Source organism: Poecilia mexicana, unplaced genomic scaffold (assembly GCF_051168715.1).
Source record: "Poecilia mexicana isolate PSO_F unplaced genomic scaffold, ASM5116871v1 scaffold_22, whole genome shotgun sequence".
NCBI lineage: Eukaryota > Metazoa > Chordata > Actinopteri > Cyprinodontiformes > Poeciliidae > Poecilia > Poecilia mexicana.
Genome location: NW_028263391.1, coordinates 910,001 through 916,432, shown reverse-complemented (window position 1 = coordinate 916,432; position 6,432 = coordinate 910,001).

The following is a 6,432-nucleotide window of genomic DNA, read 5'->3' as shown; positions in this document are numbered from 1 at the left end:
CGTCATGCTACGGAAGCTGAAACCTGAGCCGCAAACTCCCCCTGATGCCATCAAGTTTCTTATAAGCTTAATTATGCAATCTGGGAGTTGATTCCATGGATTATAAACCTAGGCCTTTAATGATAAGAGAATATCAAGATCAAACTGATTATTGAATGTGAATTGAGTTGATTAAGCTCCAGTCTATAGTTGAGGCTCAGTGTTAGCCGGTATACACCTCATCTAAGTTACTTTAAGCAGAGCTCACATGTATTCCATCAACTGGTGGAGATGATGAGTACTCCGGAACAGAGAGCCATCAGAGAGACCTGACGCGGGCAGGTGAGAGGTTGTCATCTTTGGAGACCAGGACAACATTTATAAAAAAAAAAAAAAAAAAAAAAAAAAAAAAAAAAAAAAAAAAAAAAAAAAAAAAAAAAGGAGGGAGGGGGGGGGAACAGGATAGAGGACCGAGTGGAGCATACCATGCTCTGGGGCTGTGTACTTTATGCTTTAACATGAAACAGCAGGTGTTGAAACACGCTATAGGAGAAGAAACCCTGATTTGATTTAGTCTCAGGAATGGTGGTTCGGTATGAGACATTGTATCCTGGACAGTGCCAGGAGATATGTAAATCAGAGATTAATTATTGATTTATTGTCGACTCAGCATCAGCATGAGGCGCAAAGCAGGATCAAACTTGATTCCATGCTCCATAACATTGGAGGACTGATTGGTTCACCTTTAAACCTCTGTCATTCCAGAAGCCAAAGGTCTGCCCCGTTCAGGCCACTGTGTTCAAGAGGGGACACCTGAAGACCACCGGAGAGGGGAATGAAATCCGGAGAGGCGGCAAGGAGAGCCACAGTGCGGAAATATGCCAGATGTTAAGTTTTCAACCTGGGTATTTGAAACTGCTGGGATAGGAGAAGATTTCCCGGTATTGGTCATTAAAATCAAATAATAGCTATAACCAGTATTATGGGTTGTAAGGGGAACAGGTTACATGCGATTAACAATTTACCCGTTTGGATAATCAAACCTTATTTATGATAGCGTTAGAGAGACTTGGCTCCCGCGACCTAGCGGTGGAGTTAGATGTTAGGTTTGACATATAACCGCTGCCACGGGCCACCTAGATTCAGGTTATAATGGTCAGGTATATAATGCCCACGACGGCAGATAGTTAAATGACAGTAAAGCCCTGATCTGAGGAATCAGAGAGCTCCATAATGTCACAGTTTGGCCCTCAGACTCTACAGCTCAAAGAAGCCATAGTAGCCCTAGATGGACACGCCGGGACCGAGACTGAATCCAGACTGTAGGAGGTAGTTGGTTCTTATACCACATAATCAGATCAGCTGTGTTTGTACGGACTCGGTGGGGCTGATCAGAAGGCTATTTGATTTATATAAGAGGGCAATCATTTGTTCCTTATAGTACTGGTATTATGTCAGCAGTTCTGATTTCATTGATGTGAGATTAAACATATAAGAAAAGTTTCTATATTGCTAATCATTCTGCTTTCTTTCCCAGAGGGCCCCCCTTGAGAAGAGCAGAGACAGCAGCTCATCACCGAATTCTCTGCCTTGACTACTTCAATGCTACAAAACCACCGCCGTGGAGCTTCCCAATTTGTCCTGTCTGATCCTGGGTCAAGGACCAAACAAGCCAGTGTGAGATAGACTATGTTATTAGTAAGTGGTAATCTTGCATTGTGACTGTATGATGAAGTGCCTGTACCCCACCCTTGGAGTTTCAGTGCTCTCTGTGGTTCGGGATTCTAAATGTAATAAAAAGAGAGGGGCAGACAAATGTGCCTCAGGGCGGCGGGAGCTTTATAACTGAAAGCACATCTATGTCTGTACACCTCGCAAGATAAGAATCAAACCTTCTCCTGTCCTCTTATGCTGCTTGCTGTGTTCAATAAGTGTCAATTCAGACAAATACGCAGGTAATCCAAACGATGAATGCAGACCAAACCGCTGGCAAAGATGGAAGACGGAGCTGGTGGGCCCGACAGACAGCAATACTCCAACCCTGCAGGACCACCGGTGACTGGAGGTCAAAGTTGAAGAAGTCACACAAAAGGTTCTGCCAGAATTGCGGAGAGAGAATGATCAGGACAGCTCCATACTGCAGTTCAAAAGGCGGCAGAGGCGTGCGACGCTGCTTATGACATAAAAGCATAATTGTGAACATAAGAGCCTGTGAAGTGGTTGAAAAGCAACAGGCTGTATTGTAGTGTCTCAGTTCTAGAAGACGTGCTTGGTCCATTTTGAGTGCTTGTTATCCTCTTGGGTGTGTCACAGCATCAGCCATCCTAAGATCCAATAATAAGGAGGAGGGGGCCCGTCAGACCCGGATCCCCTGCAGAAAGAGTTATGCTTGCTGGGGCAAGATTGCCAGAGAGCTGGTCAGGAGTGTGGACCCTGGCTCATGAGTAGGCAGCAGGCAGATGTTAAGAGGAACACTGAGAGTTTGAGACACAGAAAGCTTGAGATATTCGAAGCTGTACTGCCACCCAGCAATGCACCACAGTTAAATGTATGTATATTTTCGTGCGTTAAAGGATTAACTTGTCTCATGGCTCATCTCTACTGTATTAATCATGTAGTAACCGAGCAGGTTTCTTAAATTAAATAGAGTATCTAGCATTAGGTGCACTGATGTTAGCCCCCAGCATAGCATCCTGTATTAACCAGTACTTGTTTTAACACATTGATGAAGTGGTGAGGACGAGTGCAGGTCAAATCAATTACTCACGGGGTTTAAAGGGTTTATTGGGGTGAAGACTCCCATAACTGGTAGAAAATAAGAATGAGTTCAAGAATGCGTTTCTAAGCATCTTAAGTAGGTAGAAATTGACAAAAGTAGGTGTTTAGTGTATCATGGAAAACACCTTATTTGTTGACAAGTCACGGGCGCACCATATGACATGATAGAACCACAGCCAAAATTATATTGATGGAAAACCCCTGATGAGGTTTAAAATGGATATGGAATTATGGTATCTGTGTACAACATTGCACATGTTTATTGATTGTGATGGATAAGTATTTGAAGTTTTAAATTGGTTTAGTGGGAATCCTAATACATAAATGATCCACCACCACTAACCCCTGCAGAAGCGAGGATCTCCACAGGGGTAGAGATCATTTTGGATTCCTAGCATCTTTATCTCCTGGTAAACCAAGAAGGAAAACAGGTTGACAGGCGGGTAGGAGAGGTCCATAGCTGGGCCTTGGAGAGCCAGCATAAGGATGCGGGGGAGCATCATGGATATGGCCGTGTAAACGAACAGCGAAAACTGAGGTCACTGGGCTTATGGAATGGTAAGGACTAAAAGAGTAATCTTTAATTCTAATCTAGTTGGAGGACACTGCAAATGTAGGCCAGAGAGGGGGGTGTCAGTCATTATTCACCATTATTACTGTTTAATCATCACTCATTGTTTCCACTTTGTCTGCATTCGGGTCAGCCCGGAGACGAGCCGCACAGAATGGCAGAAGTGATTCTGATTGGTTGCTTTCGACATGTGACACATTTGAGGACATAGGAAAAAAGGATTTCTTGTTATGTTCATTCATTTTGATCATGAAACGTAACGAATTCCAGTTCACAAAGCTACCAGTAATATTACAGGGCATATGTCAGATTTTGTTTCAGAGTAAATCCAAAACAAGTCGGTGTAATAATACTACTATTATAAGTTAGAGGTCTCTAATGTCCCATGGACTTGAACTTAGTCCTTCTCCTACGGCCTATGACACGTTGAGTGGAGGAGGAGTTTGTGCCCGCTACGGAGCATGCGCAGACTTCCGAGGGCTGGGAAGATGGCGGCTTGTAAACATTGTCGCTAGCGGGTGAAGCTAACACTACCTAACACCAAGTCCATAGTTTCCGCCCTACTCCGGATAGACCCAAAAACACCGGAGGTACAGATTATAAATAGATGCATCTTACCTAAGTTATTTGCATGGAACTGATCTTGTAATCAGCCTGAGGAGCGAATTAAGGCGACGAGGGAGCGGACAGGACCAGTACACACCACTGCAGGGAGCGAGCACAGTCCCACCAACACCCCCGACCCCCACAGGAACCACGCAAAGGTAATAAAACGAAGTAACACAGAAACACCAAGGGATCCGGTCGTAATTCTAAAAGCTACCACTTAGAACCTGAACGGTTGGCCAAACCGGATCTCTGATACAAAAGCTGCGCAGCTGCTTAGCCATGATGCTATGTGTGTTCCATCATGCAACGGAAGCTAACACCTGAGGCGCAACCTCCCCCTGGTGCTATCTGAGTTACCTTAAGCTTGATATTGCAATCCAGGAGCACATTCCGTGGATTATAAACCCGGGCCTTTAATGCTAAGGGTAAAACAAAATCAAACTGATTATTAAAAGTGAATTAAGTTGATTAAGCTGAACTTAGAAGTGGGCGTTAGTGCTGTTCTTTTTCTAGTGGGATTACCCCTCAATTCTGGCTCAATGATCTACCGGTTAACACCTCATCTAAATTACTTTGAACTAAACTCACATGTGCTTCATCAACTGGTGGAGATAATGGGTTCTCTGAAAACAGAAAGCCATCAGAGAGATCTGAGGAGGAAGGTGTGAGGTTACCATTTTAGAGACCAGGATGACTTTAAAGAGGGGGGGGCACCAGGTTAACGGACAGCGCAGGGCACATTGGCTCCAGGGGCTGTGTCACATTAATGTGTTAACATTAAACAGTAGATGTTGAGAACATGGCTATTGGTGAAAGACCCTGATCAGATTCAGTCTTTGGTATGGTGGTTCAGTGTGAGAGATTGTAAGCAGGACAACATTAGGAGGAGTGCAAATTGGAAATTATTTATTTATTATTATTTATCATGTATTATCAACCCAGCGTCAGCATGACCGCAAAATGCAAGGTTAAAGCTGATTTCCTGCCTCATAACATTAGAGGACTAAACGATTCACCTTTGAACCCCTGTCATTACAGAAGCCGAAAATCAATTACACTCCAGCCACTGTGTCGTGAGGGGGAAACTCGAAAATCTCCAGGAGAGGAGGGATGAAATCCGGAGAGACATTATGGTGAGCCACGGAGCGGAAATATGGCTGGCATTAAATTCACAACCTAGGTATTCAGAGCTGCAGCTCAAAAGAGGACACAACTGCCATGAAGGGACATACAACGACAGAGAATGAATCATGATCATTGGAGGTGGCTGATCCAGTATCACATAATCAGATTGGCTGGATTTGTACAAAATCTGTGAGGGTGATCAGAAAGCTATTAGACTCATATAAGAGGGCGATAATTTTGTCCCTCATAGTACTAGTGTTTGTGTCTGTAATTCAGATTACATTGATCTGAGATTAAACATTTATGAAATGTTCCTGTATTAATAATTATTCTACTTTCCAATCCCATAGGGCCTCTCTTAAGAAGAGCAGAGACAGCAGTTATTCACAGAATGCCCTGCCCAGACCTCTTTGACAGCTACTAAACCATCACCTTGGAGCTCCACGATTTGTCCTGATTGATCCTGGGTCAAGGACCAGACAAGCTAGTATGAGGTAGATTGTGCTGCTAGTTAGCAGTAGTCTTGTCACTGTAACTGCGTGATAACGTGCCTTTCCCTCCTTTTAGAGTACAAAGCTCTCTGTGATTAGGTATCCTAAAGACAACAAAAAGAGAAGGGCAAGCAGATGTGCATCAGAGCAGTGGGAGATTTGCAACTGAGCACGTCTCTGTCTGGTCACCTCGCGAGTTTACAGAATCAAACCTTCTCTTATCTTTCCTGTGTTGTTTGCTGTGTTTAACAGGTGTCAATTCTGACAGACGTGCAAGTGGTCAAAATGATGAATACAATTGATCTGCTGGAAGAAATGGAAGATGAGGCTGGGGAGCTTGGTAGACAGCATGAATCCCACCCGACAAGACCACTGATGACTGGGGGTCAAGGTAGGAGAAGTCACACAAAAGGACCAGTCTGATTTGTGGAAGGAGTACGGCCCTGGATAGCTCCATACTGCGTTTCACGAGGTGGAAGGGCGTGGAAAGCAGCTTATGACATAAAAGTTTAATTGTGAAGATGAGAGCATGTGAAGTTGTTGAGAAGCACCAGAATGTTAGTAGTGTCTTAGTTCTAGAATGCATGCATGATCCTTTTATGTGTGAAATGTTATCATCCTTCTGGGTTAGTAACAGCATCAGCCATTCTGGAACCCAACCAGAGGGAGGAGGAAGCCCACCCAAGATTAGGATCATCTACAGGAGGGTTATGCTTACTGGGGCTCGACTAGCCAGAGAGCCGACCAAGACGTTGGGGAAAATGGCCCATGAGCCGACCGCCGTCCGAAGCCTCCAGAAGGACATCGAGAGCTCAAGACAGAGGCAGCCCAAGATACCCAAACTGAGGGATTAAAACAAAGAGACTGTTGGAAAAGTAG